General features: G+C 38.2%; 1 pseudogene; it reads right to left on the reverse strand.

The window, feature by feature from the left end:
* Positions 1 to 1,404: 1,404 nt before the first annotated feature.
* On the reverse strand, positions 1,405 to 4,023 carry LOC148544663 (uncharacterized; annotated as a pseudogene).
* Positions 4,024 to 12,063: the final 8,040 nt, after the last annotated feature.

Here is a 12,063-nt window from a genome sequence, read left to right on the forward strand (position 1 = left end):
AGTGAGCTTATAAACCGAATCTTTAATTAACCCAAGCTTTAACATAACCTATATATATTCTATATAACGTTAGAATTCATACCTAGCTACCCAGAATTTCCCTTTCACATTCCATACTCATGTATCAACTTTTTATCTTAATTTTATCATACATGTATTGATCTTTGAATTCTTAACTTAACATTGGGGTAATTTTGTCCCCTTATTTATTTATTGAATTTTTTTAACATAAACATAAAAATAAACATAGCTTATCAATACACATAGATTTTTAATTCTTATAGTTTCATATGAGTAGGTATCCAAATTCCCATTATATTATCATGACACATTCCCTTATTATCTTTTCACTACAACAAATTCAGGCTGAGGCAACCCTTTAAAAACGTTGCCTATAATAAGAAAAAGTGTTGCCTTTGATCAAAGGCAACGCTTTCCGACAAAACGCAACGCTTTTTAGGGGGTTGGCTATACGGCCGTTACCTTTGGTCTAAGGCAACGTTTTTGTGTATCAAAGGGAACCCTTTTTATGGCAACTTTCAAAAAACGTTGCCTTTTCTACAAAAAAAGCAACTCTACGAAAGGGTTGCCTTAGAGCACCCAAACACAACGCTTTAGATAAAACTTTATAGCAACACTTATTACGAGTTGTATTTTCTAATACATAAAGCAACACTTGTCCAGATTTTTTTTTAGTTGCCTTTTCATATACCTAAAGCAACACTTGTATAAGTTTTTTCTGGTTGTTTTTTCATATACCTAAAGCAACACTTGTCCAAATTTTGTTAAGTTGCCATTTTCATAGACCTAAAACAACACTTATCTAAGTTTATTTGCAATTGTCTTTTTCTAATACCTAAAGCAACACCTCATTGAGTTTTTCTTAGGTTCTCTTTTTTTATATCAAAAACAATATATTTTTCATCTTTGTTATATTTATATGACATTTAAAGAATATATAGCACACACTAGAAAGGTCTTCCAAGTGTCAATAGGGAGAATAAGCTAATAATATATATTTCATATATATAAAAAGGTCTTCCAATTGTCAATTAACATACTTGTTAAGTTATCAAGTCAACTAAATAATAAACATAAGCAAACAAAATACATGTTTTTCTCATGATGAAATTGAACAAAAAAAGAAACTAGTTTTTCCATTTGAAACCAAAAAGACTTTGTGCTTCACCATTGTGCCAAGAGTCGTCTTTATCTCTTCAGAAAACTTCATCCAATCCTATATAGGAAGACAAAAAATAGGAAAAGAGAAGGTTAGATGACTGAAATTGAAACACAATCCTCCCATACATGTAAAACCCGAATGAGAATGTAGATAAGCAATTGAGTATTTACAAATGGAACAGAAGCTATTATGTGGAGTAACAAAATCAAAATGATCTCACACTATCCTGCTGATGCATATAAGCCTACTTTCTACAATATTAGAAATGGGACAAAAGCATGAATAAATCAATAAATATAATATGCGGCTAGCACAATGCATGAATTTCATTTATAAAAAAATTGAGAGAAAAAAGGGGCTGAACAAAGCACCTGCAACTGGAGTGCCTCTGATCTGGAACCAATGTGCTTCCTGGAAGGACGAGCACTACCAAAATCCATGAGTATGGCAAGAGGCAGTTGTCCTTTTCTATGTGTTATAAGAACATTACCAGGTTTGACATCATTATGAGCATATGGAGTATCTAAACCATGCATATGCTTGAGTCCTGAACAAAGCTGTTGAGTTGATTTGTCAGGGCTAAAAGGATTTCAGAAGAAATCAAACTTTTGTAAGGTTAGAGTACTAAAGAACTCTAGAATATAAAGTGTATATTGAATCAAACTAATATTTTTATTTTTTATATTTTAAAAAAGAAAGGTTGCTTCTTAGATTCTAAACGTAAAAGTAGCATAAAAGTAGTATAGGCCAGAGATGTCCATATTTATCTTTCAATTTGATTCTTAACAGAGAAAATAACCTATTCCAAAGAATTACTAGGTAAATACATATACAAAATTCATGATAATCAGAAAAGGATACAATAGATGCCAAACAAGTAACATATGTTTTTATCCAAAAAAAATAAAAAGTATCATGTGCTGAAAATCTTGAATTGCAATTATGATGCTTGAGATACCTGATCTCTGGTTATAATAAGCCAATTACATGACAGAAGAAAGTTCTTTTAGTTGTTGAAAGATTTGAAGAACATCGGAGGTAGGAAAGGATTCCTTCCTGGCTTGCATTGTCTTGGTATTATCTAGCAGTGTTCCATCCAAATGAAGTGGAAATAACAAGTATGTCTCGTGGTTCCAAGATTTTTGTGGAGTAGGCTGCCAACAAAAGGGCCATGTTCAACATAAATATAAAAGCACAACAACTGTAACAAAGGAAGGAACAATTAAGTTGCAATTCACACATCATTTTCATTCCCATGTAGTGAGATATCAGTTATCAACTTAGAACAATTAAGAAACTACACTAGCAATGCCACATCATACCACACAATTTATACATAATTCCAACCAAGTTTGGAAAACAGATCTTGTAGCAGCAATAGATAGAGGTCCTTGTAAAATAGCACCATTAGTAGTGATATTATGTTTTCAAAGACATAATACCATAAGCAAGAAGCAATTCTTATCGAAATAATCCAATTTTAAAAGGTTGAATAATAGACTAGAATCAACTTTGCCATGATATACAGGATCTCACTTGGTACATATCACTATCCCATTACATTGACAAGCTTTGAGAGTCTCATTTTAATCCCTTCGCAATCACATATCTCAAAAAAAATTTTGTTGAGCATCCACAAGAAAAATCAGATACCCATCCTTTTTCCATTCAAACTGCACATAGGAAAGATGAATTACTTTCAGTTTAAACCGGTTAAAATAAAACACCAAATTCTGACTGTTGAATGCTTTTTTTGTCAAGGCATAGTTCAGGTGCCCGTAGAAGGCATTGGATTCTACAGCCTTCATACATAGTATCTGAAAACTGCTGAATTCCAAACCCAGCAGATAGCATGTTTAAAACTTCAGGACATAAATCCAATTACATAACCAAAGCTAAAGAACAAATATGGAGGTTGAATAAACAGACCATTTTCTTGTTTTGATAAATTTATGTTTTTGATATGATTCAGAGAGGAGCGGGTGTTGATTGGTGCTGTAACTACTTACCTTGACAGAAATAATTGCATGATCAAGAAGCGGGAGCAGATTTCGGTGGTTGAACAGTGATTAAACACGGATCTCCTCCCTGACCAACTCCAGCTGCTCATTGCTCTTGATGAGGACCTATTTTTCATAGCATATGTTCCATCCTCTACATAAAAACACATCAGCAATGTATCAATTTCACTCCGCTGAATCAAATTATGTGTGCCACCTATTCAGAATCTTCTAAAAAGACAAGTATTACAACAATGAAAGCAAAAACCTTAGAAATGATGGTTTTATATTCAGAGGCATTAAGCAATGAAAGAAATCATGTCGAACGTATGCTTATCAAAAATGACGCAAAATCATAATCAAAATGCAAAATAAAAAAGAAAACCCTAAGAAGCAACAATCAGAACCATAAAAAATTCAAAAAAATTGAAATAAAACCCCCAAAATCAGAACTATCAAAGAACCCCAAAAATTCAGATTCAATGCATTCAGAAATTCCATTCCCATAGTAAAATTTAGAATCAATGCATTCAGAAATTCTATTTTCATACTAAAATTCAGAACATTCTCATTCTTCATTCAGAATCAATGCATTCAGAAATTTCATTCCATAGTAAAATTCAGAAGCTTCTTACCAATATGCAGAGGTGGAGGAGGGGGGTTACAGCTGCATGTAGTGTTGTCAGAGCTTTGCGAAGAGGAGGAGGCAAGACAGGGAAAGAAGAGGAAGAAGGAGAATAAGAGGGGTTTCTTGAAGATGACCACGTACGTGGAGCCGAGACAGGAGGAGGAGGAGCCTGGAGCAGCGTGTGTGGAGAAGATGACCGCGCCGATGCCCATGGAGGAGAGCACCGCCGACGCCCGTGGAGGAGAGCAACGCGCCGACGCCCGTGGAAGGGAGCACCGCACCGTCGCCGTTTGGGGTGGACGGCACCGCGATCGGGACCTGCTGTCGTACGTGGAGGAGAGCCGCGATCGTGGAAGGTGTGTCGCCGTTGGGGTTGGTTTCAAATGTTAGGGATTAGGGTAGTGATGAACTGAAGCAAGTGATGAACTGAAGCAAACATATCTTTTCTTTTTTTTTTTTAAGTTATTTAATTGAAAAATAATTGGTGGGAATATGATAGAAAATTTTTCTCTAAAATTTTTAACTATAAATTATTTTAGGCAACTTTTTATAAATGTTATTTATTTAATTTTTTTGATAACCCTTATAAAAGGTTATATTTTTATTTAAAAATGTTGTCTTAAATAAATTATATTGTAACATTTTTTAAGTGTTGTTTTAGATGTCAAAGATAATATTTTTTATGGGTTGCCAAAAATTTTGTTATCTTTGCCTTACTCAAAGGCAACTCATAAAAAATGTTGTCTTTTTCTATCTAAGGCAACTTTTGTTAAATGTTACTTCGAATAAGGGTTACCTTAGGCCAAAAATGTTGTAGTGTTTGTTCCCACAATTTTCCATACTTAATTAGCACACACAATTCTATCTTAAGCTAACCAAAGATTCAGTTTGGGATATATAATTGTTTTTCCGCTTAAGGCTAGTAATGTGGTAAAATATGGAACATATGGGATTTAAAGGCTCAAAGTGGCTAACAAAGGTAATTGAAAGGGTAGGCTTAAATTGGATAAGTGAGTTTAAATAAATAATGGCCTCAATCATATGCAAGCGTACAAATATAATAAACATTGGACATATAGGATGAAACAAAATATAGATTACAATCATAGAGAAATAAACACACGAGAATAAAATAATTATGGTTAAATAATGTAACCATGCATAAAGGCTCAAATCTCACAGGTTGTGTGTTCTTTAGCTTAAAAATCATGTTCCAAATACAACTTCAAGCAAATTTAACATAAAAATTTTAATTAAAATTAGTGAAATTTTGTTCCAAAGATAGAGTCTTAGAAGAAACTTATTGTCTTTTCAATCAAGTAGAACATGCATACAACTAACCTATTACTATACAATTTATCCTATTCTACAAAAGAAAAACTAACTAAATATCCTAATTTATTGGTGTTTAGGGAAGAGAAATTATCTCCGGAAGTTAGGTACTGACCGACCTCCCCACACTTAAGGCTTTGCACCGTCCTCGGTGCCATCTGTCAGAAACAAAGGTGGGTTGGTAGTAGTATTTCCACAGTCTGGGCCATCATGGCTTCCTGTGCTGGTAAAGGAATTGGAATCCGGGGTGTCTGAGTCCTTGAATTTTCCCATAATCAGCTCCTTGAGGTATGTGAATCGTCGCTTGTTACGACGTTCTCTCATCTTAGCTTTGTGTTCCTGCCGATCCAACCTTTCGAGTATCTGATGGAGCAGTTGGTTTGTTGTAGGTGCTTGTGGTGTTGAAGAAGGAATATCTTCAACCGGTTCAGTAGGATGGCTTGTGGCGGCTGGTGGAGGTCTGATGTATTTCCCGTTAGGGATATACTGATCATCCCGTGGGAGCATGGCTTTGGTGTCCCCAGCTCTGTAGGAGACTCCGGCTGCTGAGACAAGATCTGAGACCAAGGCGGGAAAAGGTAAGTTGCCCGTAATTTGTACGTGTCCCATGGCATTCCGGATGTGTCTCGGTAGATTCAGAGGTTGGTCTATAAGGATGCACCATAGTAGGACGGCCATGTCCGCAGTGAAGGAAGACTCGTGAGTGCTCAAAAAGACATAATGGGACATGAACTGTGCCCATACGCGAGCCTCCAAGGTAAGTGTTGAAGCCGATATTCCCTTAGGGCGGGTACGATGGTATCCGTAGATCCAACGGCTGCCAGGTAGTGCGATAACTCTGAGAACAGCGTTCCAGCCAAATTGGTACATCTGGCGCTTGAGTGCGGCTTCTTGAAAGGCTTCCAATCCTTCTAGAATAGGGGGAAGACCTAGAGCTTTTTGAATGGCCTCTTCTGTAATGGGGACTTGCTTTTGACGGACAAAGACAGACTACAGGGTTGGTAGGTGGAAGTTGGAGTAGAACTCGATTACCCAAGAAAGATTGACCTGCCTCGGCTGTCTCTGTAGGAAACCCCATTGTCTTTGTGCAATTTGTGGCTCAACAAAGGTAGCAATATGGTTTGGGAGGAGAAGAAGGTATTCGTTGTTGTAAATCCTTTTTGCCAGGATGGGGAACATCTGCTCACAGTAGCGATTGAGAAATCGCGTAGTGTCCTTTGCTGGGAAGGCTTTTTCTTTATCATCAACCTTTATAATCCTCTTAGTTCTTTTTGTTGAGGGTTTAACCGCAGTTGAAGAGGGCTCTGCCACTAATGCTCTTTTTGTTCCTCTTCTTGCTGGTGGTTTGGGAGTAGCTTTCTCTTTTCCTTTCTTGGTGGCCATCCTGAAAGGGAGAAAAGAGGAAGTATGTCAAAATGTCAAGGGGTAAAGCAAGGAATATGATGGTATGAGTGGCAATAAATGCACATTAAAGATGAATGAAGTGAACACATGGTCATGACTACATGTGAAAAGTTCATCAAAAGGGAAAAAGCAAGTGCATGTTTGGGTAATTAGATGCAAGATGTTTATTGGCATGCTGGTAAAGGCATGAGTAGCATAGATCAAGCATCACTCGTAACAAACCATCACGTTTGTATTGACAATTATATTCAACGAATAAAATATGAAAGGGGTTTTGTGAAAAACAAGCATTTAATAGTAGAACAGAATAATGTAGAAAAATGCATAAGGCCATTTTGGCTTTTTCACAAACACATAGCATGCATGGTAAAGAAGGTATAGAAAGTATTAAAGTGAACATGCAAGAAACCCTTTAGAAAGGTAGATAATTGCCAAACAATTTTACAACAATTCACAAGCATATAATGAGAAATAATGACTCAAATAAAATTCCAACACCAAGTAAAAAGGAAAAAAGAAAGAAAAAGGAAATATGGATAATGAAAGTAAAAAGAAAAGAAAAGAAGATAACATATAAAAATAAGAAGAATAATAGAAAAGTAAGGGGGGAAGAAGAAAATAAAACCTTGTTAATGGGAGTGAGAGAGAGAGAGAGAGAGAGAGTAGAAAGTGAGAAAGAAGGAAGAAAGAAGGGATAAAGAAGAAATAAGGAGGGAAAAGAGAAAATAGGATTTAGGGAAAAGAAAGATAAGATAATTGGCAAACCAGGGAAGCTGTGCGGCGCAAGCGACACGGCCATGTGAGGCACGCGATCGCACGACTTGCGCTTATACTAATTGATGCGGTCGCGTCGGTCACGCGGTCGCGTGACCCGTTTCATGCTACTGGCGCGAGGGTAGCCTCGCACTTGCACAACTCTCTGTTCGAAATGTTATTTTTGCCAAATCTGGGGTGACGCGATCGCGTGGGGCAGGCGATCGCGTGAGTGGCCATTAGAAGGAAATGACGCGGTCGCGTCGGTCACGCAGCCGCGTGGGAAGATTTGTGCCATCAGCACCAATCTAGCACCACTCTAGCACAACTTTTGGTCGTACACCCTTTTTACGTCGAGTTCCAGGGCATGCGGCCGCGTGAGTGACGCGGTCGCGTGGGAGGCCAATGTTCCCATTTGACGCGGACGCGTCGGCGACTGGTGCACGAAATTGTGATCTTAGGCAATGGCGCCAAAAACTCTGTACGCACGTCTTAATAAATCGTTTTTCATTCACAACTTCGATACAACTAACCAGCAAGTGCACTGGGTCGTCCAAGTAATAAACCTTACGTGAGTAAGAGTCGATCCCACGAAGATTGTTGGTATGAAGCAAGCTATGGTCATCTTGTAGATCTCAGTCAGGCGGATATCAAATGGTTATGGAGTTTTCGAAAATAATAATAAATAAACAGAGAATAAAGATAGAAATACTTATGTATATCATTGGTGAGAATTTCAGATATGCTTTCGTCCCTCTGAACTTCTGCTTTCCTGCTGTCTTCATCCAATCAATCCTACTCTTTTCCATGGCTGGCTTTATGTAAGGACATCACCATTGTCAATGGCTACTTTTCATCCTCTCTGTGAAAATGGTCTGATGCGCTGTCACTGCATGGCTAATCATCTGGAGGCATCACCGTGGTCAATGGTTGCATCCTATCCTCTTGTGAAAATGGTCCAAATGCTCTGTCACGGCATGGCTAATCATCTGAGGTTCTCGATCATACTGGAATAGGATTCACCCTCCTTTTGCGTCTGTCACTACGCCCAGCACTCGCGAGTTTGAAGTTCGTCACAGTCATTCAATCCCAGAATCCTACTCGGAATACCACAGACAAGGTTTAGACTTTCTGGATTCTCATGAATGCCGCCATCAATCTAGCTTACACCACGAAGATTCTGATTAAGAGATCCAAGAGATAATCATCCAATCTAAGGTGGAACGGAAGTGGTTGTCAGGCACGCGTTCGTGGGGGAATGATGATGATTGTCACGTTCATCACATTCATGTTGAAGTGCGAATGAATATCTTAGAAGCGGAATAAGTTGAATTGAATAGAAAAATAGTAGTACTTTGCATTCATTCATGAGGAACAGCAGAGCTCCACACCTTAATCTATGGAGTGTAGAAACTCTACCGTTAAAAATACATAAGTGAAAGGTTCAGGCATGGCCGAATGGCCAGCCACCATGATCTAAGAACCAGACGTCCCAAGATGAACTAAAAATCATAAGATGTCTAATATAATAGTAAAAAGTCCTATTTATACTAAACTAGTTACTAGGGTTTACAGAGATAAGTAATTGATGCATAAATTCACTTCCGGGGCCCACTTGGTGTGTGCTTGGGCTGAGCTTGAATGTTACACGTGCAGAGGCTCTTTCTGGAGTTGAACGCCAGGTTGTAACGTGTTTCTGGCGTTCAACTCTGGTTCGTGACGTGTTTCTGGCGTTTAACTCCAGACTACAGCGTAGAACTGGCGTTCAACGCCCTTTGGCATCGTCTAAACTCGGCCAAAGTATGGACTATTATATATTTCTGAAAAGCCCTGGATGTTCTCTTTCCAACGCAATTGGAAGCGCGCCATTTTGAGTTCTGTAGCTCCAGAAAATCTACTTTGAGTGCAGGGATGTCAGAATCCAACAGCATCAGCAGTCCTTCTTCAACCTCTGAATCTGATTTTTGCTCAAGTCCCTCAATTTCAGCCAGAAAATACCTGAAATCACAAAAAAACTCACAAACTCATAGTAAAGTCCAGAAATGTGAATTTAACATAAAATCTAATAAAAACATCCCTAAAAGTAACTAGATTCTACTAAAAACATACTAAAAATAATGCCAAAAAGCGTATAAATTATCCGCTCATCACAACACCAAACTTAAATTGTTGCTTGTCCCCAAGCAACTGAAAATCAAATAGGATAAAAAGAAGAGAATATACTATAAATTTCAAACTATCAATGAAACATAGCTCCAATCAGATGAGCGGGACTTGTAGCTTTTTGCCTCTTGAATAGTTTTGGCATCTCACTTTATCCATTGAGGTTCAGAATGATTGGCATCTATAGGAACTCAGTGTTCAGATAGTGTTATTGATTCTCCTAGTTCAGTATGTTGATTCTTGAACACAGCTACTTTATGAGTCTTGGCCGTGGCCCTAAGCACTTTGTTTTCCAGTATTACCACTGGATACATAAATGCCACAGACACATAACTGGGTGAACCTTTTTAGATTGTGACTCAGCTTTGCTAAAGTCCCCAATTAGAGGTGTCCAGGGTTCTTAAGCACACTCTTCTTTTGCTTTGGACCTTGACTTTAATCGCTCAGTCTCAAGTTTTCACTTGACACCTTCATGCCACAAGCACATGGTTAGGGACAGCTTGGTTTAGCCGCTTAGGCAAGGATTTTATTCCTTTAGGCCCTCCTATCCACTGATGCTCAAAGCCTTGGGATCCTTTTTATTTACCCTTGCCTTTTGGTTTTAAGGGTTATTGACTTTTTGCTCTTGCCTTTTGGTTTTAAGAGCTTTTGGCTTTTTCTGCTTGCTTTTTCTTTTTCTTTCTATTTTTTTCGCCATTTTTTTTTCTATTTTTTTCTGCAAGCTTTTGTATTCACTACTTTTTCTTGCTTCAAGAATCATTTTTATGATTTTTCAGATTATCAAATAACATGTCTCCTTGTCATCATTCTTTCAAGAGCCAACATATTTAACATTCTTAAACAACTTCAAAAGACATATGCACTGTTCAAGCATTCATTCAGAAAACAAGAAGCATTGTCACCACATCAATATAATTAAACTAAGTTCAAGGATAAATTCGAAACTCATGTACTTCTTGTTCTTTTAAATTAAAACATTTTTCATTTCAGAGAGGTGATGGATTCATAGGACATTCATAACTTTAAGACAAATTTACTAAATACTAATGATCATGTAATAAGACACAAACATGGATAAGCACTTAACATAAAGAAAATGAAAAACAGAGAATGTAAGAACAAGGAATGAATCTACCTTAGTGATGGTGGCGTTTTCTCCTTGAGGAACCAATGATGTCCTTGAGCTCTTCTATGTCTCTTCCTTGTCTTTGTTGCTCCTCCCTCATTGCTTTTTGATCTTCTCTAATTTCATGAAGGATGATGGAGTGCTCTTGATGTTCCACCCTTAATTGTCCCATGTTGGAACTTAATTCTCCTAGGGAGGTGTTGATTTGATCCCAATAGTTTTGTAGAGGAAAATGCATTTGAGGCATCTTTGGGATCTCATGGTGATGAGCTTCATGCATCTCTTGAGCTCCATGAATGGGCTCTCTTGTTTGCTCCATCCTTTTCTTAGTGATAGGCTTCTCTTCCTCAATGGGAATGTCTCCTTCTATGTCAATCCCAGCCGAATTGCATAGATGGCAAATGAGGTGAGGAAAAGCAAACCTTGCCATAGTGGAGGACTTGTCAGCCACCTTGTAGAGTTCTTGAGGTATAATCTCATGAACCTCCACCTCTTCTCCAATCATGATGCTATGGATGATGATGGCCCGGTCTATAGTAACTTCAGACCGGTTGCTAGTGGGAATGATTGAGCGTTGAATGAACTCCAACCATCCTCTAGCTACAGGCTTAAGGTCCAGTCTTCTCAGTTGAACCAGTTTGCCTTTTGAGTCAATCTTCCATTGAGCTCCTTCCACACATATGTCCATGAGGACTTGGTCCAACCTTTGATCAAAGTTGGCTCTCCTTGTGTAGGGGCGTGCGTTCTCTTCCATCATTGGCAAGTTGAACGCCAACCTTACATTTTCTGGACTAAAATCTAAGTAATTCCCCCGAACCATGGTGAGATAATTCTTTGAGTTTGGGTTCTTAATTTGATCATGATTCCTTGTGATCCATGCATTAGCATAGAACTCTTGAACCATTAGAGTTCCGACTTGTTGGATGGGGTTTGTTAGAACTTCCCAACCTCTTCTATGGATCTCATGTCGGATCTCCGAATACTCATTTCTCTTGAGTTTGAAAGGGACCTCGGGGATCACTTTCTTCTTGGCCACAACATCATAGAAGTGGTCTTGATGAGCTTTGGAGATGAATCTTTCCATCTCCCATGACTCGGAGGTGGAAGCTTTTATCTTCCCTTTCCCTTTTCTAGAGAATTCTCCGGTCTTGGGTGCCATCAATGGTAATGGAAAAACAAAAAGCTTATGCTTTTACCACACCAAAGTTAGAATTTTGCTCGCCCTCGAGCAAGAAAAGAAAGAATAGATGAAGAAGAAGAAGAAAATATAGAGGAGAGGAGGGAGAGGTGTATTCGGCCAAGAAGAGAAGAGAGGGTTGTGTGGTGTGAAAATGAGGAAGAATGGAGGGCTATATATAGGGAAGGGAGGGGGTAAGGTTCGGCTATAAAGGTGGGTTTTGGGTGGGAAATTGATTTTGAATTTTGAAGTTAGGTGGAGTTTATGAGGTAGGTTTATGGGGAAGAGTGGATGATG

This window comes from Arachis ipaensis, chromosome B9 (genome assembly GCF_059453495.1).
Source record: "Arachis ipaensis isolate K30076 ecotype BB chromosome B9, ASM5945349v1, whole genome shotgun sequence".
Classification (NCBI taxonomy): Eukaryota; Viridiplantae; Streptophyta; class Magnoliopsida; order Fabales; family Fabaceae; genus Arachis; species Arachis ipaensis.